General features: G+C 38.6%; 1 protein-coding gene across 5 annotated transcripts in view; it reads left to right on the plus strand.

Moving 5' to 3' along the window:
- Positions 1 to 26,730, plus strand: part of MBD5 (methyl-CpG binding domain protein 5) — a 105,133-nt gene that overhangs the window by 14,778 nt on the left and 63,625 nt on the right. For all 5 annotated transcript variants that reach the window (XM_028745507.2, XM_028745516.2, XM_028745497.2 and 2 more), the window contains exon 2: positions 21,919 to 22,017. The gene's annotated coding sequence lies outside the window, so the exon portion shown is untranslated. The remainder of the gene's footprint in view (positions 1 to 21,918; positions 22,018 to 26,730) is intronic.

Raw genomic sequence — 26,730 nt, forward strand, 5'->3', positions numbered from 1 at the left:
CGCATTCATTGAAAATAACCTTTGTTTTAAAACTTGTCCTTCAGAAACATGAAATTGGAACAAAATGTTATTTTAGCAAAGGTTAGTCATTTATATTAGTATGCTCTCTTTCAAAGTATTCCCTTCCAGATTTTGTGCTAGAAGTGTTATTGTTGAAGGATTTCTTGGCCATATTAGAAATTATAATCTAGTTAAAAGTTCTGTTTATACTTCCCATGTCTGTTCTGCTCTATATTAGAATGCAGGGCAAAGCCAGACATCTAACTGTTTATAACATTCAGACCTCAATTAGAGCTGCAGTATTTAGCTTATGAAATAGAAAAAAATATTCATGCCAGTAATTATAAAAATGATAATGGTAGAACAATTCTACAAAAGCTATAAGAATAACTTCTTCCACAAATTTATGAAACTTTTTTCTTTATTTTTTAGCACACTCTTTACTTAACTACAATTAAAACTCCTTGGCAGTTATTTGCACTGAAATTAAAGTTCTGATTATTAGAGGTTTCTTTTATTTTGGACCAAGACACTGAGAGTGTTCTCTATATAAGAATTACGTCTGTATCCTCTATTCTCTATGAGAAAGGTCAATTTAAAACAATGGGGCTTACTTCATTTAACAAAATTTGTATACCACTTGTTTGTAACAAAACTTCTATTTACAGTATTCACTGTAAATATTAAAATCAATAAAAACAGTTGAAAACAAGTAATTAATTTTTAATTAAGAGCAGCAGCAAAGGTTCAAAGAAATTAAAACATGTATGCATCTACCTGTCTAGATAAGCTTACTTTTGAGTAGGTGTTTATAGGATGACAAGTGTATTGCCCTTCCTCCCCACCCAGCTAACTGCACTTTGTTTTTTTTATATCTCAACCAGGGCAAGCTGTGGTAAGTGTTAACTATGCTGTTTGAATCAAGCCAGCTCAACTGTGGTTAATGCTCCTGGCTTGTTTTAAATGATGCATAGTTTAAAAGTAACCACAGTTTGCAGTTCAGATATTATGCGAAATCTTTTTTTAAAAAAATATGAAAGCAGAAGCTCTTTATTTGCATCAAGAAAGCATACAAGCCCATGGTTTAGGCACATAAACCTAATTGTAGTTTAATATTATGTGCAAACCAGGCCATTCTGTTTCAGAATGACACACAATTGTTGGAATACGTCATAGTACAGTATAAATTGGCTGAAAGCGAAACTGCTGCAGGTAGATAAACATGGACAGTGTTCGAAATTCCCATTGTTTTAGGCGTGTTTTGTGACAAGGAATTTCATTAGTGAAAGCAGTTTCTGTGCTCTGGGCGCAGTACTGCGCCTAAGATTTCAGATTAAAACTGCAGAGTGGAAGGAAAGGAGGACCTTTTTCTGCCCCCCCCCCCTCTTCCAGCTACTCTCTGAAGACTAGAGAAAAGACACTCTTAAGAATATTAGGCAGGTGGGCAGGCAAAGGACTAGACTATGTGCAAAATGAACATAATAGTTTAGCTGCAGTTTTCATTTTCAGCTTTTCATCCTTGTTATTAGAAAAGCGTGCTTAGACAGTCCTAGAAAAAATTCTAAACTGCAGTTTGTCATTTCTCCACAAACGTCTGCACATTTGATTGTCTTAAATAATATATTTGTTTGATCAACCTTAAACATTGGTGTAGTACTGACGATTTAATATTATTGAATGTTGATATCCATTGTTTTGAAAAGCACATATACCGCAGTTATGTGGTCTATGCTTGTCCTAGGTTCTTCAGATTGTTTTCTATTTTGATTAATCTGTTTGCAAAGCTATGCCACAGTAGTTACTTGTTCTGCAATAGGAGGAATAAAATGGTAATGCCAATTCCAAGTTTTCAAAGTTATTTCTGTGACAGGTGGGAGACACCAAAGTGCTCACTGTGGAGACATAATCTACCCACAGCATATTTTGTGTGTGTGTGGAAACAAATTCCTATTCCCCATAAGGCTAAGGCAGTGATGGAATGGTCCATTAGGCGGCCCTTGAGTCAAGGTCCAATTGCCTCTTTGGGTTTTCTGAAGCTTGCTAAGTTGGTTTAAAAAACAGCCCAGAAAAACATCCCTTATAGAAAGGCACCTTTCTGTAGAATGTCCCAACTAGTCCAGAAAATAAATATGGCTTGAAGGAGAAAGAATATGAGGAAGGATCCAGGTGAGGATGGCTGCTAGCTAAAGCTTAGGTTAATGAAAAAAGAAGACAACCTCCACTGGCCATTACAGAATGGTGTAATTTGGAAAAGAGTGACATGGATCAGCCACCTGGAAATGTCCCCCAAGCATTGTGGGATGTGTTGGCTTGATACCTCTTAAGTGAGACAGGTTAGGGAAGATTGTGCAAACCGGACTTGTATAGTTTGGAATGTATATACATGCATCTCAGTACCTTTACTATTAATGAGATGTAGTAGTGAGACAGGCATAAGCCTGCTTTCCTACGACGCACACAGGATGCTAATCGTGTACGTCAATTCATTGTGGTCTCCAGTTTGTTCTATTTGGCAAACATTAGCTGTAGCCCACTTAAAGATCCCGTTTTGCATATCTTAACATACACATACAGTGAAAATACAGCCTAGTTTTACTGTTCTCTAGTAAGATGACTTGCGCGTTCAGATAATGTGAAGTTAGACATTTTCAGTTCTGTAAGACAATAAACTAATTAAGGTTCAGTTCTGTGAGATAATAAACTAATTAAGGTTAAAATAAGCACATGTATGTGGTTTTATATTCTATTAAGACTATGGATGCATTCAGACAACATATGTTTTTATACTGTGCAGTAGCATCTGCAGCCGTTGTATATGGTGGGAATCCTATAGAGTTCTACTATCCTAGAAAGTAAGGTGCCTCATTCTCACAAATTATCACATGTTAGCCACTGAGTCATATCCCTCACCCAAGTGTTGTGACTGGAGTGTGGGGGGAGCTGAGTCATCTGAATATACCCTTCAAAGCTCACAATGGATTATCACCTTGTTTGACTTCAAACATGAACAATGCATCTGTGCTTGCAAGTGTGATGTACTGTTTCTGGCACACTGTAATTTTTTATCACATAGCCATTGCTAATATTCACTGCTTATTTCCTGTTGCTAATATTAATGATAAATAATCAAGCCACTTGCTTTTCATTTATTTCTGTTAACTCCCTTGAACACCATTTTTTGGAAAGACATGATACAAATTTAACACCTAAGGCTGCAATCCTGTGCACACCTACCTAGGAACAAGCCCCACTGAAAAAAGTCTAAAGTGACTGGAAAACTTTTAGAAGTTTAGACTAAGATCTCATGAATATACATCAAAGAACTGACTGAAGCATTACCTTGCTGATGGATCTGCTTCTACAAATGCCCCTAAGCGAAGGATGAAATCCTAAAGTTGATGTTAAATTTACAAACTGTATTTAAGATTTCCTCTCCAGGCTATGCTGATCACCAGAGACTGTGAGAGGGTGTGGGACATTATTTGTCTTGGTTCTCATTCTGACCATAAAGTCCCTTTGGGCACACCAAAGATGGCTGTATGCATTGTTTTAATTATATTAGGGATATTATTTTGGCTTTATAACTATATTCATCTTTTTGTATTATATTTGTAAGCTGCTTTTGAGAGCTACTTGGGCTAATAATGTAAAAAATAGCAGGGTGGATAGAGGGTGGGTAGTTGGAAAATTTGTAATAGACCAGCAAGACTTTCTGACTCCCATTTGCTTAGCATTATTAATAACAAACAGTCTTTTGTCCAATAAATTAGGCTGTTAGAATTCCTGATCTGTGGGAACTCAAAAGTAGTCTTCTGCAGATAATCCTGATTTTTGGGCTAATGGCACACAATAGGCAACTGCAACCTTAGAAGTGTGATCCTGTGCACCTTTACACAATAGGAAGCTGAACTGTGTTCTTTGACTCTTACTCACAAGTAGGCACAATATTTTGCAGCCTTGAGATCTCTTGGTTTTACCTCTCCTTACCAGGTGTCTCACAATGCAGATAATTCCACACATATTAAGAGCATTCGGGCTGTTGAAAAGGAATGAGGTATTCACTTCAAAGGTGTGTGTGGTGCCATGATGCATTAAGGCAGGGGCACAAAACTGGGAGGGGGAAGGGAGATGGGGAACAACAGCAGTTGGGGTAGCAAACAAAGAACACTGTTTGAAGAGCCCAAGTTTGTCTGTCCGACTTCATGACCTCCAGTTCCTTGGTGTGCACACAACAAACAGGAAGGGCCAACACAATGGATGTCAGACTACAGTGGTGCCTCGCAAGACGAAATTAATCCGTTCCGCAAGTCTCTTCGTCTTGCGGTTTTTTCGTCTTGCGAAGCATGGCTATTAGCGGCTTTAAGAAAAAGGAAACAAACTTGCAAGAACTCGCAAGACGTTTCGTCTTGCGAAGCAAGCCCATAGGGAAATTCGTCTTGCGGAACGACTCAAAAAACGGAAAACCCTTTCGTCTAGCGAGTTTTTCGTCTTGTGAGGCATTCGTCTTGCGGGGCACAACTGTTTCCACCTTCAGCAGCTACTGCAGCTAGGTTTGAGGGATGGGTAAAACACATTGCTACCCCTTCCCCTCCTCATATGGTCTTTTCACACCCAGTAGTCTTCTGCACCTCCAAACTGGAGTAGATTTAGAAGGAAGAGTGTGCATGTGACAAGTCAATGCAGATTGCTCTGCCACTGGTGGGGGAAGGGGGCTGGAAACTCACAACAACATACAGTGCAAGCTGCATGTGGCAACATACAGCGACAGAGCCACTGCTGTTCCCACCATTCACCACAGGACATGTCATGGACCAGCAGCATGAAGCACAATCCTCATTCCATGGTCACAATCCTCATTCTGTGAATAGAAGCTCCTGTTGGTTGCATTTCAAGAAACGAAAAAGCTGGATATCACCCACCAAATACAGTACAGAAAAACAAACTTGAAATCTATGTTGTCTACATAAAAGTAGAATTTGTGGGTTTTGTGCAGAATCAGCTTCTCGAATGCCCACTAGGACAAGTTATGGACAAAGGGCAATGCATATAATCAAATGTAGCACCAAGTACTTTATAGAATTTATAGTTAAGAAGTGTTAATGCGTGTTATTTTACATAGCATCAAAGCTCTACGTGGGGTGACTGAGCTGTGGGCCTCCTGATGCTCCTCCAGTTCACATCAGCTGAGCCAGGATGACTAGTAGCCAGGAATGAAAGGAGCTGTAGTTCTGCAGCATCTGGAGGAGCACAGGCTCCCCTGCTATCCATAACTGCGATTAAGCATATTTCAGTGTTTATAACAAATATCATGTACTTTCATTAAAAAGAAACTAGAGTGCATGTGAGCAACTTGATTCAAATTATTGTTTCTCTTTTATTTAAATTTGTCTACTTTATTGCTTATCTTTGTTTGGTCGTTAAATTATTTTTTTAAGGGGGTAACCAATTAATACTCTTATGTCACGTAATACTTACCTATTGAGTGCTCCAAATTTTGCATTGCTTCCCCCTTCCCAAAGCCTGACTTTTACATTTCCTGTTATGCTGGTTTTAATTGGCTTTTTGTTAGGCTTTCTGCTTAGTTATTAATTTTTTTGGCTTTAAAATTGTTTTTTATTGTAAATTGTATTTTGTATTATCTATGTAAACTGCCTAGAGAGGTTTGTTGGATGGGTGATAAATAAATGTAAAAATGATGTTAATAACATATAGGTGGGGGAAGCTGAGGCTGTTTGCAATTTTATTTGCTAATCATAAATAACTGGGAGTTAACAACCCTTGCTTACTAGTAGTTCCCATATATAATATTTGTGCCACAGACTCACAATAAATAATTTTAACACCTTGAAACTTCATATTTTTCTAGTGCTCAGTAGTAGTAGTAGTAGTAAGTTTCAAATAATTTCCCCCCTTCTCTTGCTGTTCTGTCCCATACGTCTACACTGCTGCACCTGTTTTAGCAGATGACAAATATGACCTGTGTAACTGTTCTCAAAGCATCCTCTGGAAGCAACTTTTTGGAAAGAGTGGAGTGCTACTAAACTACATTTAACTGATAGATGTTATGAAGAAAAGAAAGGAAAATCACTTTGTAAAAGAGTTTATAGATTGTTGAATGCTTTTTTTCCAAAACACATTGGTCCTAAAGTATAATATTTTAATTCCTCTTCTTGTCTCTGATACAGTAGAACTTTTGTCAGAACTAAGCTATGGATTTTTTTATGTTGTCCTTTAAGTATGTTTTAGTTGGTGCCTTTTACATTTATATTGTATTGCTTATTTTTGTTTGGATCTTTTTGGAAACAGATTGTTTATGAAAAGTGATGCATAAACACCCAAAATAAATAAATAAGCAAACTGAGTGCCTCCCACTTGTCCCACCTTATTTCTCTCTCTCCAGTTCTAAAAAATATGTAAAAGTCAAGTATTAGCCATCACAGCTAATTCCTCTCTGTTTCTCACCTTTGATAAACATAGCATCACTGTTGCATCAGTCATGAGTTGCCATGCTTCTCACCCCTCACCAATACTACTTGTCAGCAGACAGTACACACCACATGCTAACTGCTATGAGCAGTATTCAGATTGACCAGAAGTGGGTGTACACAGCCATTGAGAAATGCCGGGGTCATATGCTAAGTACCACTTGGTGATAGGATGAAAGGAGAAAGCAAGAGCGTTTAGCTCAGTGTTTGAGGGGTGAGGTCAGGCTTATCAGAAAGGGAAAGAACTTTCACCCTGGTGGTTGGATTTGTGCACTGCTAGGTTGAAGCCCCTGGCTAGCAGGATAATTCCTTCTTCCAGCAACTAGGTTCTGACTACCAAAATAACATTCTGCCTAGTGGGGGATGTGGCAGATTTAGTACAGTCATTGAAGTCCCAAACAGATGGTCAGGTGGATCCTCATTAGGGTAGAAATCTATTGTGCATTTTCGTTCTTTGTCGTGCCAGTAAAAACTCCGTAGTAACTCCACCACCTTCCCTTGGGGTCTAGTGAGTAACGATATTTGAATATGGTGCATAACAAAAGATGCCTGAATTCCGCACTGCATTTCAAGTTGGGGGAAGAGAGGGATGTCCTCCCTATTGTAGCTGGGGTGTCGTGGGGCCCCAGATAACCTGCTTTCTGGTGTAAAGGTGATGCAGTACCTTTCTATTAAATTTATACTACTTTATATAAAATTAGTTTCTATGGTGTAGGTTTTTCAGTTCTTCATCAGTAACCTCAGAAAGATCAATTTCAGATAGCTCGGTTGCTAGTGACATTAGGGAGCATGGGAATCTATTAGGAGATTTTCCTGGATATATTGTTGCCAATCATCATCACTCCTCCAGCTCTTCCATGTTCAGTTGCCCTACCACAATCTGCTCTCTTAAATAACTTCTCCACCCATTTGCCCTTTTATTCATGAAACTCTTTCCTAGAACACCTGTGTGGTAATGCTGCCTTTTCCACCTTCAAATTCTTCAAACTTATCTTCTCCATTAATTCTTCGGCTTAATCACTTAGTCCTCATCCCCCAACTAAAACAAAGCCAAATGAGACACGGCGGCACTTGTGCACATTCATCACATGCAATCTCTTCCTCTGTTATCCTACGGACACTGTTGTAATTTTAGTTTATAAGGAATTTGAAGCCGGAACCTGTGTCATTTGCATATGCTGCTCTGTAATGTGTATTGCACATTGATATATATATATCTTCCTTATATTATCACTTTCTCCATTTTGCATAAGACTTTTGATAGCCTTACGCTAACTTATTCTAGCACTTTGCTGTACTCTCACTGCATTAAAGTCCTTGCTATCCTCAAAATCAGCTTTGTTACTCCCAACTTAGAATAGGGACAGATTTGGTACTAGTTTTCCCCAAGACAATCCACTTTTCCCCTCCCCATTCTTTAGGCTAAGCACATTGACATTCACAATAAGTTTCCCAGGGGAAATGTTCAGACTTTTCCTAGATGTTCTGAGCCTTTATATTCAAAACTGATCTATCCTTTCAAGGGCAAAATGTGTGTTTTTATTCCTTAGATTGATGTTTTTGCAGAAGAAGCAGTTGGAAGCAAAAGTTACTTTCTATGTAGATCTGAAATTATACTGACGTATGTTAAAAACAGAAAGTGCAAAGTTAAACATGTTGCATGTCATCATTTCAGAGAAATGGAATAAATCAATTGTGTGCTGTAAGAAGTTAAGTTGAGGTATATTTACACAACCTAATATGCCTATGGTTGTTTCTGAGGACTTTATTATTCAAGATTGTAAACCTCAAAACAGCACCTATGTTTAAAGATGTGGAATCCACTGACTAGCCATACTGTTGTTTATGCTTGTTGTCTTTGTTGAATCCAACATAAAGGCTGAAATCCAAGAAAAAGAACTGCTGGCATAGCTGGATTCTCACTGGTTGCTTTTGCCATACTAGTTACCTCAATTGAAGAGGCAAACCACAATTCGGTTGAAAATTGCAATTTGGCTTTTTTGGCAAGAGAAATGATGAAAGCAAGTAAAGTAAGGCAGCAAACAAAATTCCAGCTCTGCATATTTGGTTCTTTCCGCTTGCATATATTTTTTCCTTCATTTGGAACATAGCCTATTTTATTCTTCATGTCAGGTATGACAACCTGTTCAGTGCTGCGTTATCTAGAATTATTTGATCCCCCCCCCAAAAAAAGTCTTGAGGCATGTGCACCAAACAGGTGTGGTAGCACTGCTGCCCCCTTCTGCAAAAATGCACCAAAAATCCACATTCCATGTTTTCTGTAGGGAAAAAAGAGTGCTTTCTACATTGTATGCTGGGTGTTTTTTAGGGAACACCAGTGGTAGCTTGCTGCCTCCTTCTGCAAGCCCACTCCTTCCTTCCTTCCTTTCTTCATTCTCTATGGAGGAAAGAAGTCAGAAGCTAAATTGAGTAATTTTTTAAGTGCTAATATTTCAAAATAATTTTTCCCATTGCATATGCAGACTTGCCTTTTAAACCAGCAAGGTTGGAAATGTGTTGCTGAAGCTAGGGTTCTTAGAATTCTAACAAGAGCTCACGTGCTGTGCAAACTGCATAGTCACTTTGTTTTTCTCTGATGGGTTATATATAGGATTGGAAATAGAAAGTCGGTGACCTGTAGCTCAATACATCTTGCATAAGAATGAGAAACCCACCGTAGGTGATTTGTCACAGGCAACTGTGAAGTGCCACTTGGACCCAAGATGATAAGCCACCATTTGTGGTAGGCTGGATATAGCACAGAAAACCTTCTGTTTCCTAATCCTGGTCTGTGTGTCAACATTTGCCAAAACATCAGTCTCAAACTGGTCATAGATGGGGTCTAAGTTAATAGTTATTTGAAGCTATTACTATTAAGAATGTTGCAACTGAAGCTGCGTTAATTTTTATCCAGAGAACTAGAAGTAAATTACAGTGTTAATATCACAGTTATTGTAAAAGACTTAATAAAAAATTAAGGGTTCAACGCCGGACACTTCCTCTTTTGTTGTCATCGCTGATAGTGCTCACAGGCTTATATTAACATTGGTGTATCAAATAAATTTTTGGGAAAGTGTCACATAAGTAAAAGGGTTAATAGAACCTGCTTGTCTTAGATGTAGTGTAAATAACCTTGTAAATAAAACCACAAAAACTACTAGCCTGCCAAAAAAACATATGGATTACATTGCAGTAAGTTTCATTTTATTCACTGAGTCTACGCAGTGAGTGGAATGGCTATAGCTCAGTGATGGAGCTTCTTCATTTTATGCAGAAGGTACCAGGTTAAATCCTTTGAATCACCATTGTCTGAAACCCTGGAGAATCGCTGCCAGTCACTACATACAATACTGAGCTAGGTGGTTCAGTGTCTAACTTGGTATAAGGTAGCTCCCTGTATTCCACCAGCAGGTCACCAGCAGCTGCTTTTGCTGCCATGGAGGTCACTTGAGGGAAAGGAAGGAATGATGGGAGACTTGTGTTGGGCAACAGGACCTGATTCCAGTTGACCACATCAAACTTTATTTTTGCTTTCATGCTTGTCACCTATGGCAACCAGAAAGTACTTGAATGTAGGGCTGGTATATTGAACTGAAATGCTGGAAAGGTTAGATGTCAAATTCCTGCTCAGCTAAGCATTAATGTGGTGGTGTTGAACAGCTCAGTAGTAGTCACCCTGTCAACTGAGGAGTTTTAAGTAAATGTAAAGCACCCCACTAAATTTGTAATCATTTCCAGAACAGAAGTTGAAGGGCACATGTCCGAAGGTTCTCTGGTGACAGTTGTTTTCCAGAGTTGCTAAAACTTATTTCCTGAATTCTCTTTGATAGATATGGAACTTTTAGCAAATGATGGCATACTACTATGAGTACTTTGGCTTGAGTTAGGAGCTTCTGGCAAGCACATAAATCAAGTTATTTCTATATGTTTCTAATATGGTGTAGGGGTAGAATGCGCCCTAGTTCTTGCATCAAGCCTTATTAGTGGTATGATGTCCTGAGGTTTGCTGATGAGATTAGGTATTGAAAATACCTACCTTCCATGCACCCCTACCTACAGTATAATGTCACGGTTTGGTGTGCATAGGGCATTATGTGGATACAGCATAGCATAGCGTATTTACGCGAATCTAATGCACCATCAAATCTAATGTGCATCCTAATTTTCACAATGTAATTTGGCCAAAAAAGGTGTGCATTACATTAAAGTAAATATGGTATTGTCCAATTAAAGAATTATACGTGCCAGAATAGACTATAATTTTTATTATCAACTTCTACTTTCAATGTTTCTGCAAGACTGCTTCTTCTGCTTTATGTTTATTTTGGCAGCATATCAATCAGTCTGCCTTACAAAATCTATTACTAATATTTCAGTTCAGAGACATTTGCAGGGCAGCAGTCTTGAGCAACTTCCAGGGCTCATCACCAACCAGAGGCACCAAAATGATGCTTGGGTCTGCCTTTGTTGAGCCTTATGTGCAGTTCAAAGAGCTAGGCAGTTGTGTGGTCTTTGTCCCATTATGACGTCAGGATGCTGGACCAGATAGCCCATTGACATGATCCAGCAGGTTCTTCCTATGATATTCGAAAGAGTCAGTGCATCTAATAGTCAGGAAGTGGGGTGTGACACAACAATGCAGGCAGCCTTTTAAAACCCAGGCATGCCAAAACAGCCAGTTGGGAGAAGCATTGCGCTACCCAGCAAATGGAATAATGGTCAGGTCAGTTTTGCTAGCTTAGGAGGCTGTTCGATAACAATAACTTACCCACTCACAGTAGTCTTTCAGGAGCACCAACATGGTCCCATATCCCCTGCAACGATGTGTAGTCATAAATGCTTTTACTGCTACCACCAGAGAAGAACAGGAAGGAAGCAAAACACTGACCAGTTCTGCTCTACAGAAGCAGTTCCTTTGCTGCTGCCCCCACTCACAAGTGGGATAAAATACCCTGTTTTTTTTTACATGTGTGAGAGAACTTGGATACTCTTTCCCGACTTCATGATTCTGGCTTTTTATCTCAGTCAATTTAGATTAGACAAGAATTTCCCAGTTTAGATGTAACTGGGGCTTCTGGCTTAAAGTAGCCAGGAATGGATTGTCAAACCAGTGTGTGTGATGGGGGGAGCCAAGGGAAGCAAATGCAAACCCGATACTTATTCCTGGCTTCATAAACCTTGATTTATAAAGCCAGGAAAGATAATTTGAACTGGTGCAGATTTAGTATCTGTAAATTGTTGCATGTGAAAACAGGACACTCATAACAATTTGGAGCTGTTCCTATTGACACATTTCACAGTTCTTAAGTATTTATCATTTAAAAAAAATGATAATATAATGAGTCACTATGGCATTCTCTTTTATTTAGTAGTATTAAATTTAATTACACTGTGGTGCTTCGCCTCAACCGTGTTGGCTACAATATATACTTAGACCCTTTTAGGATTTTGGAGGAAGGTTGCTTTTTATAGCAGAATGTCTTGAGCTGCTCTAGAACATGGTAACATTTGTGTCTAATAATTTCATACCTGTGGCCTAAGGTGACTCTTTCTCTAGTCAAGATAAGACTAATTGAAACATTATAAGTTAGTTTGTAATTTTATGGTTGCCATTACATGGTAGGCAACCAATATTGAGAAAGCAATATAAAATCCTTATACTCATTCAGAGCCATACAGAAGTTTTTGAACGAACGCAGGCAGTTAATTAGGCATTTGAGCAGAAATTTACATTTTTCTAATGAAAACAGAACACAATCCATTCATCTATGGTTATTAAGCCATGAATAGCCCAGAAATGTGTGGAATTAGAAATGCCAAAAATGGTTTCACTTTTGGCGGCTTGATGAATTCTTTTAAGCAGATGCAAATGAGAAAGATAGGAGGGAGAAGAGAGTCTCATGTATATGTCTATTGTGATGTATCTCGCCATCTTTGTCTTTTTGCTGTGGCTTGTTTCCGATATTTGTAAAAGCAATGAGGCATACCCTCGTTTTTGCAAATAAGATCATTATTCATGTAATGACATAGAAGTATAGCACCTTAAACTTCAGGATGGTAGAGTCTAATAGAGCCAGACTTTGAGATTTGGTGGCTGGGAGTCTACGTAGATTATCCAAAGTACATCCTACACAATGTTAGTCCTGTTAGTCCTCAGATCTGACCTATTGAACATAATGAAAATCTTGGCCATTTTGTGTATTGCCTTTCTTACATGTAAATGTGATAAGGCATGCCTACATATTGAAAGTGTAAAAGTGGCAAACACGTGCGTGCAAATCCTTGTATCATTTTGGTACTACCCACTAGGAAGCTCTGATTGGCTGTAGCTCCCAATCAGCTATATACTTGATTTGTCTCTATGTGATTTGTGAAGTGGTCATCATATATTCAGACTTCATAGTATTAAAACGTCTAATACTTAAATATCCATTAGCTCCATTATTTTTATTTTTTACAGGGTGGATTTGATTTAAATCAAATCAATTTAAATCACTAGACAGTAAGACTTGATTTAAATCAATTTTTTTACAGAAAGACTCATTCTTGCATATTTACAACCAGACAAATGTTTCATTCATATCAAAAATTACTGATTTGGTTATACTATTAGAAATACATAGACAGATAATTATGAAATTATTGTGAGGTTTAATAAGTTAACTATATTTGGACAACTTTTCTGCTGTACTTTGGAAGGAGAAAAATAATCACTTTTTTGGAAGGAGAAAAATAATCACTTTCTTAATAACAATTTAAATAATTTAAATATAGCATATGTATCCATGTTTGTTATCTAATGTGGTTAAATGATTTTTTTAAAAAAAAAAACTTAGACTGAGTTTTAGCACACATGAAAAACTTAAAACAAATCCTTATTTCCTGATGAATAGCCTTTGGACTATAATGCAACTTAAATAGAAAACTATCTTTAGAAATATTTTCCGTCCAAAAGCATTTTATTTTAAAAATCTGATTTAAATCAAAAAAATCTTTTTTAAAAAAAACCCCACATTGATTTTTATCCACCCTGATTTTTGTATAAATGAGCAGTGGCTGTAGCACCTGGGAAACTGCTTGCCAGGTCTACCTAGCAAGATCATGCAAAGAGATAAGGTAATGGGAAGGCTGCTCTCCAGTGACTACTGTACATATTTGTCACTGGAAAGAGAAATTTCTCCATTCTTCTGGATGTTAATGCAAGCAGAGGGGGGTGGCTTACATGTGTTCCTCATTAAGACTGTAATCTGTGAATTGGCCTTTAGGAGCTGCCACATCTAGCCTTGTGCTGTAAATTGTACAATGTCATTGCTAAAGAACGATTAAATATCGACCAAAGCACACCCTGACATCCAATAATTCATATAAGTTGTAGTTAAATGATGGCATATACAAATTATATGTGAACAATTTGGCTCATGATGTAGAATGATAAGAATTGGTAGATTTATGTGCTGTCACAGTAATGTCTTTGTACTGTTGTCCTTGCTTCTGCACTTATGCTTATTCTTGCTATTCCCCAAAAAGCTACATAGAAGTTGCTCTTAAAAATCTTCTGGACTTCTCTTAGACTAGGGGGGGGGGGAATCAGAATAGGTTTAGCTCTTTTGAATTAAGTGTTAAAGCTTTGCAAATAGGATCAGAGGGTCTGGCTATTCATATTCCACCAATCTGTCTTGACATCAAAGTGTTGTAGAAGCAAATATGAGCTTGCTGATTTTATGTTTCACAATCAATCTACAAATCTTTGTATTTCATTCCCAAGGGGGTGTTCATCCCATACGCTCTGAAAACAAACTACATCCTACTTTTTTTCCTCTTTCTTCCAGGAGTTTCCTCTTTGGCTGTTATAGGCTAACCCAGTTGCAGTTCTAGAACCAAGATTTGTGGTTGTAGGTAGTGGCAGAAAAACCCTGGTAGTATTATGTGCACAACCAGCAAATGGCATTAGAAGCTGATATATACGATGTCAGGTTTTTAAAAAAATAATAATCATCATAATAAATAATCTATCTCTACATTGCCTACTTTGATTGGCACCAGGTCTTTCAGCAGTCTTTCCCATCACCTTTTATAAAGTGCTGGGCATTGAACTTGGAAGGTTCTACACACAAAGTAAGTGCCCTGGCACTAAACTATATTGCACCCCATTTAATAAAGGAAATGTTGGGTTGCCCAAAAACTGAATCCTCAGGATGAGACCCAGCAAGAGGCTTCTCTGCTTCATTTTACCATCTGCTTCATGGATAGGTAGAAAGTTCAGAGCCAGCTTAGATATATAAACGGCAGCAATGGCTTATGTAGTGGATATATATCTGCCATTTTCCAAAGGTCAGTGAGTTTGCAATCCTCCTGTTGCCACCAAATTAGTATTTTTAGATTAGAATTGTTTGCCCTTTCATTTGGTATGTATTGTATTACATAACAACTGTAAGTTCAGCCTGTAAAACAACTCAGCTTGGCACTGACTGAGCCGTCAAGTATTGAAATCTCCACAGATAGGCTGGGTGACTAGCAGGCATGTGGTTGAAACTTGTCTAGTGTGAGAAAGAAAAGATGGGGAAAACTGAATGAAGACTCCTGCTGGATCAGGTCAGAGATTTATCTAGTCCAGCCTCCTGTTCTTAGAGTGGCATCCAGGTGCTTATGGGAAGCCCAAAAGCAGGACATGAGAGTGCAATAGCACTCTCCTTGCCTGTGCTCCCCAACAAATGGTACTCAGAAGCATACTGCCTCCTATAATGGAGGGAGTAAACAGCCATCATGACTAGTAGCCATTGGTAGCCTTGTCCTCCATTAATTTGTCCAATTCCTATTTAAATCTGTCCAAGTTGATGGCCATTACTGCATCTTGTGGTATTGAATTCCATAGTTACTTAACTGTGTGTTGTGCACATTCCTTCCTGTCTGTCTTGAATCTCTCAGGCTCTCATTCTCCATGATGGTGGAGGAGCTGTTACAGTACATATTAGTGTTTGTATCTACCCTTATGCTGAGATTAATTGCCACAATGATATATTGGAACAACATAAAACATGTAGTGTGTTTTTAGCATCTAGTACAAAATTAACTGTCAAATGAATGGGGTAATAGTTCCTTACAATTTTCAAAATAAAAATTGGCTCACACCACTCCAAATTTTTAATTGATAAAAAAATACATGGAAAACAATAAGAAACAACTCCTAGCAGTGTTTGATTTATGACATAGAACACAACTACTTTATAATATGATCATGGGACATCCAGAAAGTATAAAACAATGTAGCTACATAAGAACATGAATATTCCCATAATATAATTATCAACGAGCCTCATACATATGTACCTTGAGTATATATAGGAACACAATGAGAAGTGTGAGCTTACTTTTGCTGGGTAATCTCATTTATATTAGCTCTAATTTGAGACAAACTAACACTCATTTCCTCATCAGCATAAATGAAATGTTTAAATGTTTCTTTGATTGTTCTTGAATCTTCCCACCACAATTTCCATTCTTTCCTGCCACACCCTTTGAGAACCACTGATCTAATGTATTGATATCAAGAAATGCTAGAGATTGAAACCTTCATATTTCTTTGCTTTAAATGTTTTCAGTTTGGTTTGTATTAACTACTAAAACTTTAATTCAGTGATGGGCAGTACAGCAATCACTTAAGCAGGTGTTCCTACAATTGGCAACTGATAGCAACAATATACCTAGATTTCTTTTACACTTAAACAATCCTGGTATGCTATATTCATATCACTGCCGAACAACTTCCATTTAACTTGTAAGTGAATCTTAATATTTTGGATATATATGTGTGTGTGTGGACAGATATACAGTACTACCTCTGGTTATGTAACCCTCTGGTTATGTAAATTTCAGGATGCGAAAGCGGCAAACCCAGAAGTATTTGACTGGGTTTCGCTGCACACGCATGCGCAGAAACGGTCCTCAGGTTGCAGAAACCTCAGGATCCGACTGGACCTCCAGAACAGATCCCATCCTCAACTGGAGGTACCACTGTAGTAGCATTTTGTTTTTCAAGCTGTGGTACTGAAAGGAGACGGGACGCGGGTGGCGCTGTGGGTAAAACCTCAGTGCCTAGGACTTGCTGATCGTATGGTTGGTGGTTCGAATCCCTGCAGCGGGGTGAGCTCCTGTTGCTCGGACCCAGCTCCTGCCCACCTAGCAGTTCGAAAGCACCCCTAAGTGCAAGTAGATAAATAGGTACCGCTTTATACCTAAGTGCAGTTTCGTCACACTGGCCACGTGACCCGGAAGTGTCTTCGGATGGCGCCGGCTCCCGGCCTCTTGAGTGAGATGAGCGCACAACCCTAGAGTCGGTAACGACTGGCCCGTATGGGCAGGGGTACCTTTACCTTTACCTTACTGAAAGGAGAGTGAGTTTTCGACCTTGTTGCTATCCTTGTGGAAACACACAACAGAACATGCAGTTGTAATTCTTGGACCTCATGGCCTGTCAATTGTCCATCTTGTGTATCCACTGTGGTTCACAAAAGAAAAAGGGTATATAAATGCAGGCATAAGAGCTGACTAATTTGCCTTGTGGGAGGAATTTCCCTTTTCTCTCAAGTGGCCCTCCCGGCAAATCAGTGATATACCCTGTGCAGCTGAGGATTAAATTGATTAAATGTTTTGCTTATAGCATGTCCCCAAACTAGTCATTATCCATGCCCAGAGGACCAATATTTTATCACCAAGAGGATCCTGTCTGGAGGATGTAAGTGACAGGTGAAGGGGATCTCTGGCTGGTTTCAGGCATGGAGACTGGGTATGCCTTAAACTTACTGAAACCTTTTATTTAATCCTTCCTTGTTGGGGCCCTCAAGTTATTATGACATGTAGTCCCGAGGCAATTGGCCTCCAAATCCACTAATTGTAGGCTAGTACAACATAGTTCCTGTCATGTGGTCTACCAACTTGCCAAAGGCTGCATTTACAGTTGCTCTTCAAAGACAAGAACATGCAGTTGTCTCATTGTGTTACCACAATACGGCGTGCAGCAGCTTCGCAAGACGCTGTGTATATGCATGCTTTGATATGCGAGTTAGTAGGTATATAGGTTGAATAAGTGTATCTGCTGCTAAGTTATGGCCTCATTCTTGAATGATTTGCACATGTTGTGAAAATGTCATTGTAACTAGCTCCTCTTCTCATACCCATGATATTGCTTGGAATCTAAGAATCACTGGGTGATACCTAGGGTTAGTCATATGCAGAGAGGACCCATGGAAAATCCGTGAATAGCACTAACTTCAGTGGGTCTCCTTAGTTGGATATTGCCCATTAGATTTAGTTGCATAATTTTAGAATAAAATTAGGAAAGTTTATATTCAGGACTCTCTTTTCTCTTCCTTGAAATGTTGTTGCAAGCAGCCAGTGTTGGTGGGAAGGTAACTCAAGGCCACGAAGGAGAGCAGGGTATGACAGTTCGATCACCTGAACCCTTGAGAATAATTGGTAAAAGGATTGATAACTGCAGTAAATTGAGATTTTGCACCAGGTATCAAGTTCTGTATGTGGGAGATCTGAGGGGGGGAAATCAGCCCACATCATAATTCTTTGAGGAAGAAAGTAACCCTTCTCAGTTAGTTTAAAACATATTGATTTCACTATAAGGGTTGCAATTGCAGTCTAGAATGCTTCATCTTCACGATACTGCATTTTCTCTCTTCTCTTCCCCCAACCCTAATGTCCCATTTTTTCATACCCTGAAAATGCTCATCAACAATGAGGGTTTTTTGCGACCTTATTCCCCCCCCCCCCAATATTGTGGACTTCTGTGAGGCTCTATTTTATTTTATTTTATTGTACTGCTGCAAACCTTAGTGTTTCCCTACATATAATGAAAGCTCCCTGCTCCTTTTCAGTGACTTGTTTTTGTTGCAATTCTGTCTTTATTTGTCAGCTGAGTTTGCTGTTAGATGAAGTAAAAACAAGTTATTATCCAAATCATTAAAATCTTAATTTGCCTGAACACTGGTGGGATGGATAAAGATGAATAAAGTGAAACTGAATCCAGGTAAAACAGACCTTGTGGCTGTCCAGGATACAGGCCAGTTGCCTATTTTGGGTGGAGTTGAACTGTGATTCGAAATGAACAGATGCATAGTCTGGGAGGACTCCTTGATCCTTCATTGTTACTGGAAGCTCAAGTAGCCTTGGTGACCAGGAGCGTTTTCAGCCACCTTTGGCTATTCCTTGACAGTGGTAACCTCACAATTGGAATATCCCAATGTAATCTTATGTGGGGGCCGTCCTTTATATTTGGTTTGGAAGTGGCAGCTACTGCAGAATGTCCATAATTGCCTTCCATCTGCATAAAACACTAGTGCTTAAATAATGATACTTGGTTGCCAGTAGGCTACTGGGCCAGATTTAAGGTTTTCTTATTGGTATTTCAATCCTTAAATCACTTCGGACATGGATTTATGAGGGATCCTTGCTCCCTGCATATCTGCCCATTGATAGCAGTCATCTGTGGGGTCCTCCTTGTGGTGCTGCATGTGTTGGAGGTTTATTCCAGAGAGGCTCAGACTAGGTCCTTCCATGCAGTGGCATCTGCCCTGTGGAAAACACTGGCCATTGAAATTAGGCAGGCTCTTATATTTGTCTGGGACACCATGGTAAGTCAGAATTTGCTCCTCCCCAGTCTTTTTTATTTCCATGCTGACCTAAACCAAAATTTAGCTTTTAGTGTGTCATCTGAACCTGGGCTTATGATAGCTTCTTGCTAACCATGAAGCAAAATGGTTATGAGTTCCTCCTCTCTAGAAGTCTGCACATTTGCATGATCCCAGTAAGGCATCGGTTTACCATTTACCAGGCCACTGTATTCATTTTGTAGGGTGCCAAAAATAAAATTTCCAGAAGAATGAATTAACTCACAGGCAGCATCTGATGGTTTTTTTCACAACTGTTTTATCTGTTTTACTTGTTTTTGTTTTATTGTATACTTCTATGGTATTATGGTGATGATTAGTGTTTATCCATAATAGTTATTATGATAATAGAAAAATGTTTCTCAAAATATTTGCCATAAACAGTCTACATCTCTCCATAAGATTTTAAATTATTTTAAGTAATTGAATAGACTTGTATCTCAGGTTCTTTCTTTCTTTCTTTCTTTCTTTCTTTCTTTCTGTTCAAATAGATGAATGTGTGTTTTCCTCCAGTATTTCCATTACCAGGTAGAAAGAGGAGGTAACTTTTCACCACTTGCCTTCTATATGCTTTTTAATTATTTGAAATGTTTTGCTCAAGGGAATACTCTCTTCATATGAGATACTGAAGTAGGTATTTGAACAGATGCAAATTGGTTGACTAGCTCTTCATTAAGCAGTTAACTCTCATGAGAGATCTCTCCATAGTTCATTGGATTGGAGCTAGATAGTAAGAAAAATTATTCTGTTGTAGAAGTGTAATCCTTACAAAATGTATATTGCTCTTAAAAGAATAAATCTGAATGTAGTATGTCAACACTTAAAGGGAATCATTACCTCAGCTCAATAAATTGAACTTCTCAAGAGTTGTAAACATAAAGTCTACAGTATTCTGGGAAGTCATCCTGATATAATGTAGATCATGACTGTTAACAATATATCAATAATGGTTTGTCCAATTGCTGGCAGTTCAGTGAAACACTCCTCTTCCAAAATGGCAACATGCACTTAAGAAATACCTTTTACAAGATAATGTTCACACGACCTTTTCCTGACATATATGTAAACAACTATTGCAAATTAATCTGATAAATGTTTTTAGTTTTTCCTTTGAAATTACCATTCACCTATACTTACAGAAAGTATGGGTATAATTCAGCCACCCTTAAAAGTTAAAATGTTAAGAGCAGGCTTGTTAGTCTATAGCTCATTAATTCAGAATTCTATCTCTTCCAAGAAGCTGGCAGTTTTGTGCGATGACACAAATGTGTTAAATGAAATAATCTCTAGACGGTTGTTCCTTGAGGCATTTGTAGCTTTCCCCTTCGTGAAGCAGTTTCATCTTAAAGAGTGTGAAGTGTTATACTACTGTAACAAATTTTTCTAGTCGCAGTACTATTCACTCTTTTGCATAACATAATAATTACTCCTGTTATTTAGGGTAAAAATAACCTCTTTTTTGTAAGATATTGTAACACATCTTAGTAATAGGAAGAGATTCTGTGTTGCAATATAAAAAGTACTTTGACTTCTGTTAAAGTCTTCACCTGCGATACCTAGCGGCATTCTGAAAGAGTCATGGCTTCAACTAGTGCTGGCCAATATCTTTACAAATGACTTGAAAGAGAAAATGGATATACTCTTCAAACTGATGTATGACCCATTTGGGAACAAAATATGTCTATAGAGAATGACCCATGTAACTTAAAATAGAGGTCAGCAATCTTTTTGGGTAGGTCCATCTCTTCCCTCACTTTCTTTGCTCACCTCTCAATTTCCCCTTCCGTACTGTCCACATGAAATTGGCCCAAGGTTTGCAGCTTCCTCACTCCTGACTTAAATGCATTTAAGCCAAACCAATTAGATTGAAAAATCAGCAAGAAACAATAGAAAGCAGTATGCACGGGAAAGAACTAAATGTAAATTATAACATGAAATAAATTGGGCTCCACATAAAGATTTCAGGATTGCAAGAATAGCAGGCTGATCACTAATCAACAGCCGTGGCACAATCTTGTCCATTTCAATGAACATCTTTCAGCTTGTATACCTGGAAATCTGACATAAACCACGTATATGCTAGACCCATATGCATCAGGATTAAAACTGCTGGAACAGGTCTATCTAGTTGGTTTTTGGAATAAGTTACCCTCCATGAGAGAAAGTAGTTTCTGCAGTTCAGAGAGAGGTTGCTGTGATGCTCCCTTTAAAGCATGGTTTTCAACTGATGGGTTGGCATCTACTAGTGGGGCTGCAGTCTGATCTAAGTTGGTTCTCAGCAAGAGCACCGCCGTCATGCAAATATATGATAAAAGGTTCACAACTGAGTCTCCAAATGCATGTTTGGGTTAATAGTGGGTCGTGTGTTGAAGATACTTGCTTTCAAGAAATCTAGACCCAGAGAGTGATAAACAGTTATTGTCAAATCTGAATTCTTCCTTAGATGGGCAAAGGTGTTTGAAAAGGTTTCAGACAAAATTCCTACTTTAAACAGAGATAGTAAGACAATAACTTAGCATTAATTTAGGGAAGCTTTTAATGTTTAATAAGTTATTGTATTTTTGTGTTCTGTTGGAAGCCGCCCAGAGTGACTGGGGAAACCCAGCCAGATGGGCAGGGTATAAGTAATAAATAATAATAATAATAATAATAATTAATTGAAAATTAATTAATTAATAGAAAAGGATTAATGCTCATAAATGTTTGTCCAGGATGTATTATGCTGTAACCAGCTTCATTTGGAAATGTTTGTCTTTCAGGTTATCATGAATAACGTATTTTGGATATATTTAATAATTGCCGAAGATGATCCTCTTTACAGACAAGGCTTTTGAAATCTGGGATTTTATACAGTAAAGGTAAGGGAAAGTTAACATTAAAATGAAGTAACCAGAGTACCTTGATCTCTTGTTAATATTATAAGTGGAGCTAAAAGAGCATACACCTCCTGAAGTAAGTGTCAGTTATCTATCTGCCTGCCTGCCTACCTACCTATTTTATTACATTTATATATGCCCTTATTCTCCAAGGAGTTCAAAATGCCATACATGGTTTTCTCCCTCCTCTTTTAACCCCCACAACGACAACAACCCTGTAAGGTAGGCTAGGCTGAGAGGCAGTGACTGGCCCAGGGTCAGCTAGTGAGCTTCATGGCCAAGTGGCAATTTGAACCCTGGTCTCCCGGGTCCTAGCCAGACACACTTCACCACTATGCTTCACTGGCTCTCTACAACTAAACAATCTCAATAATTTTATCTTACAGAGGTGCTTCCGTAACGTTCATATAAATGCTGTCTTGATTGCCTAATTGTATAGATGTTCTGGTTTGCCGTGTGTGGAAAACCATTCTGTTGGTAGAGACAGTGTGTACAAAGACACTTAATTTTTTAAAAAATCATTTGCTTTTCTATTGTATCTCATCGTCAACACATAAAATGTTACAATAATGCGTAAAGTAATAAAAAAGAAATAGTATAGATATAAGACATGAACAAATGATGGTAACAACAACAACAACAACAGATCTGTATTCCTCCAAATTATTTAAATCTTATATATCTTAACTTTTACTTCCCTTCCACTTTTTCCATGATTTCCTATCTACTGTCCTTGACTTCATTAAGAAGATTTAATTGCTGGTATTCATGGATGGCATTATGATGCCAAGTTCAGGGCTTGAAGGAAGCTACTTCTATTCCACTTGCAGGTTGTGAGTGGAATGAAGATGGGATTAAACACTCTCCTAAATTGTGTGTCAGCAGGCTATATGTGCCAGCATCTTGGGAAAATATGTAACTCATGATTTAAATTAGTATTTCTAGCTCAGTGTGTTCTTTCTGTACAATCATCTATTGAACAAACATATTTTAGATCAAGCTAGACCAGAAATCCAACTTTTTGGATTTGAGTTGTAAGAAGCAGTATTGTGTAAAGCATGTTTTCTTCTCGTAACTTTAAATAGGAATGCACTCTGCATGGGACTGCTCCTAAAGACCGTTTGGAGATGCATTCTGCACTAGTGTCAGAGTTTTGATGGGTTTGATGACTCAAGGGCATATGGCATTGGTACTTAAAAGATTTGTGCTGCCTGCCTTTGTGGTGCTGAGACCAATTCAGGCTTTTAGTTTTGATATATAAAGCCCTGAATAACTTAGGGCTTAGTTATCTGAAGAAATGCCTCTCCCTGTATTGTCTTGTCTGTGCTTGAAGTTGGCTGGGGACACCCTTCTTGCCATTCTATTGTGTAATTCATTTAGCGGGTCTGTGATTCACCAGAGAGCCTTCTCAGCAATGGTGCCCTGCCTATGGAATACCTACCGTATTTTTCGCCCTATAGGATGCACTTTTTCCCCTCCAAAAATGAAGGGGAAATGTGTGTGCGTCCTATGGGGTGAATGCAGGCTTTCACTGAAGCCTGGAGAGCGAGAGGGGTCGGTGCGCACTGACCCCTCACGCTCTCCAGGCTTCGCACACCTCTCCGCAAGCAGCGGGAGCCCAGCGTTGGGCTCCTGCTGCTTGCGGAGAGTTGCCTGCATGCTGAAGCCTGCGCGCGCTGAGCTCAGCGCGTCCAGGCTTCGCGGACCTCTCCGCAAGCAGTGGGAGCGCTCCCGCTGCTTGCGGAGAGTTGCCTGCATGCTGAAGCCTGCGTGTGCTCAGCTCAGCGGGTCCAGGCTTCGCGGACCTCTCCGCAAGCAGCGGGAGCACTCCCACGGCTTGCAGAGAGCTGCCTGTTTGGGGTCTGGGGTCGGGGGAAGCTTGAGCTTCCCCCGCCCCAGCCCCGCGCCTGGGAAAAAAAATAATTTCCCCCCCTTTATTTCCCCCCCCAAAAAAACTAGGTGCGCCTTATGGGACGGTGCGTCCTATAGGGCGAAAAATACGGTACTTCCCTAATGCCACTGACATTTCAACACCAAGTGTAAACCACCGTCTTCCTCCGGGCCTTTTGAATATTTTCAGAAATAGGCCTACTCTGTACAATGGTAGTATGGGGACTGGTCAATTTGGGGGTATTACTAGTTGTATATTTTGCTCAATTCTTTATTCTATTTGTTTTAAGCATTATAATTCACCCTGGGGTCACTTATGATGATGGTCAGAATATAAATTTTATAAGTAAATAAATAAATTTTTAAATGACAAAAATGGCAAATGCATATGAGAATGGAGCTAGATCCTGGCGTTTTTAGCCCATTGTTGAAAGGGTAAGAGGAGTGAAGAAGAAAACAATTGTGAGGAAAGGCAAAGATTTTCGTCAACACCCCATCTCTACCCTGATTTTGTCTCAATCAATATAATAGTTAGAAATGGAAGAGAATAAAGATGGTAATGGTTCAGCTTAAGGGAATATTCTGGCAATTTTTTCAGAGATAATTTTCCAGTGGAAGAAAGGCGGAGTTTTGGTTCTCAATCCCATGATGCTGTAAGAAATGAAGAAATTATTTAAAATCAAACTGGGGGAGAGAAGTAGTAATTTGGCAGGTTGCTGTTAAGTAAAGATGTAAGGAATAAGTGGGGAGCCAGTTTGGTTGTAAAATAAATGATTTTTATGCCTGGAGTCCGAAGGTACATAATTTTTTTCGCAGTCATTCAAGATAACATAGAAATCCACAAAATGTCTGTACATATTTTTTTCACTTGTGCTGAAACCATTGTTTTCGTACAGAGGGATACACCAATTTCCTACACAATTACATGCTCTCACAAACCTCCATAACTCAAATTCTTGTTGAACAAAATATCTTTGAACATAGATGTCTATTTATCGAAAGCACAACAATGTGATTTCATTAATTTCATTTCACTATTTATTTGTCCAGCTGCTACTATCCTATTGCTTTCTTCATCCATCTGTTTTGGTGATGTTGAGTTGTTCTTTTTTCCCTAAACTGAAATAATTGTACAAACTTCTTCCTTGGCACTGCCATCCTCTCTGAAGTGTATATTTTAAGCTGGCCCACTTATTGTGCACCACAACTTTTTCTTGAGCTTTGGGCATTTTAGCAGAACAAATGTACAAAACCTTGATGTGCATCAAGTTATTGACGACCTCTTTAGGGAATGCTTTATCATTTGGGGAACAAATCTATCTTGTTAAGAACCTTTTAAACCATGTAAAATATTGTGAGGAAGTATATTTGATCTATTATTCTGATTTTAAACTTTCATTTTTGGTGGATAGTGTTTGAATAATATGTGTTTAAAAAAAGTTACTGATGTCAAGGGCCTTGGTTTTGCCCAGTATTACTTCAGTAAGCAAAAGAAATCAATAAGTAGTTTGGCAGCAAAGTTAAGTCCTAATGGGCTATTCTCATTCACTTGGAAATAAATATCATTTGCAGTCTAATTTCATTGCACCAAGAATATTGCTTAATTTTCAGTTTCAGACTTCATCTTTATGAAAATAAAAAAATATATATATTAATGCAGCTTTTGTAGTTTTATAAATGTCCGGCTGAATTTTTTCAAAAGTGCTGACTAGCCAGTTCCTCAGTGTAATAAACATTTGTTGAAGAATGAAATACCTTGAACAGAACTCTCTTGTCCAAAGGGAAACATTTCCCCATATCTATTGCTATGTTAAGCAAGGTACACTGGAATATAGGGAATGAGGTATTCAAATAATAAAGTTTACAACTGAAGAATTCAAGGCCTTAAAAGGAGAATAGAAGTATATTTAATTTAAAGGCATAAGACTTGCTGAGTGAGACTCCAATGCCTATCTAGTCCAGCATTCTGTTTCCCAAAATGTCTAACAAGATGTCTGTGGGGAAGCCTCAAAGCAGGACATGAGGGGCATGTTGTTCCCCAGCAACTGGCATTCAGAAATGTGCCGCCAACGTGTAGCCATCATAGCCAGTAATCATTGATGAATTTGTCTAATACCTTCTTAAATCCAATTAAGCTGGTGGCCATCACCAAACTGCATGTAAATGAATTCCAGTGCAGGAATACAAATGATTCTTAAAAAAATAAAAATAGAAGGGTAGTTCAGGTTGTCATTTCATAGGCAGAATCCGAGTCAGTTATTCAAGACTCATTCTTGTTCTACTTATTTCCATCTGTTTTAGTTAGGCCCAAATGAGAAATATCAATTGGTCAGAGCACAGGAATAAAAGGGCAACACTTTAGAGCTGGATTTATGCCCATCTGGCTGGCAAAAGCCAGCCAGGACAGCACAGATTTAGGAGACTGCTCTGGAGCAATTTCCATCAGAAAGGTCAGAGAAGTGACTGTTTCTCTTTGGTTGGAATCTTCCCTGTAGAATTCCACAGGTTCTCTGATTGATCTTTTCCTTTTCAATAAGTACACGAGGTCACCAGGTGAAGATTGGCAGAAGTTTGGGGTTTGATGACCAACACCCTACAATGCCAGTGCTTGTCCAGATACTCATCTCAACGAGCATCAAAGCCAATGTTTTAGTAGTGGTCAAGTGTGCCCTTCAGAAGTACCATCTTAAAGCACTGAAATTTCGTCTCAGGAAAAAATAACTTGCTTTTGTAAGTGATACCCAGTCATACAGGCACTTTGAATATTTGCTGAGGAAGGATTTTGGAAGAATAAAAGCGCTGTAG

Source organism: Podarcis muralis, chromosome 1, assembly GCF_964188315.1.
Source record: "Podarcis muralis chromosome 1, rPodMur119.hap1.1, whole genome shotgun sequence".
Classification (NCBI taxonomy): domain Eukaryota; kingdom Metazoa; phylum Chordata; class Lepidosauria; order Squamata; family Lacertidae; genus Podarcis; species Podarcis muralis.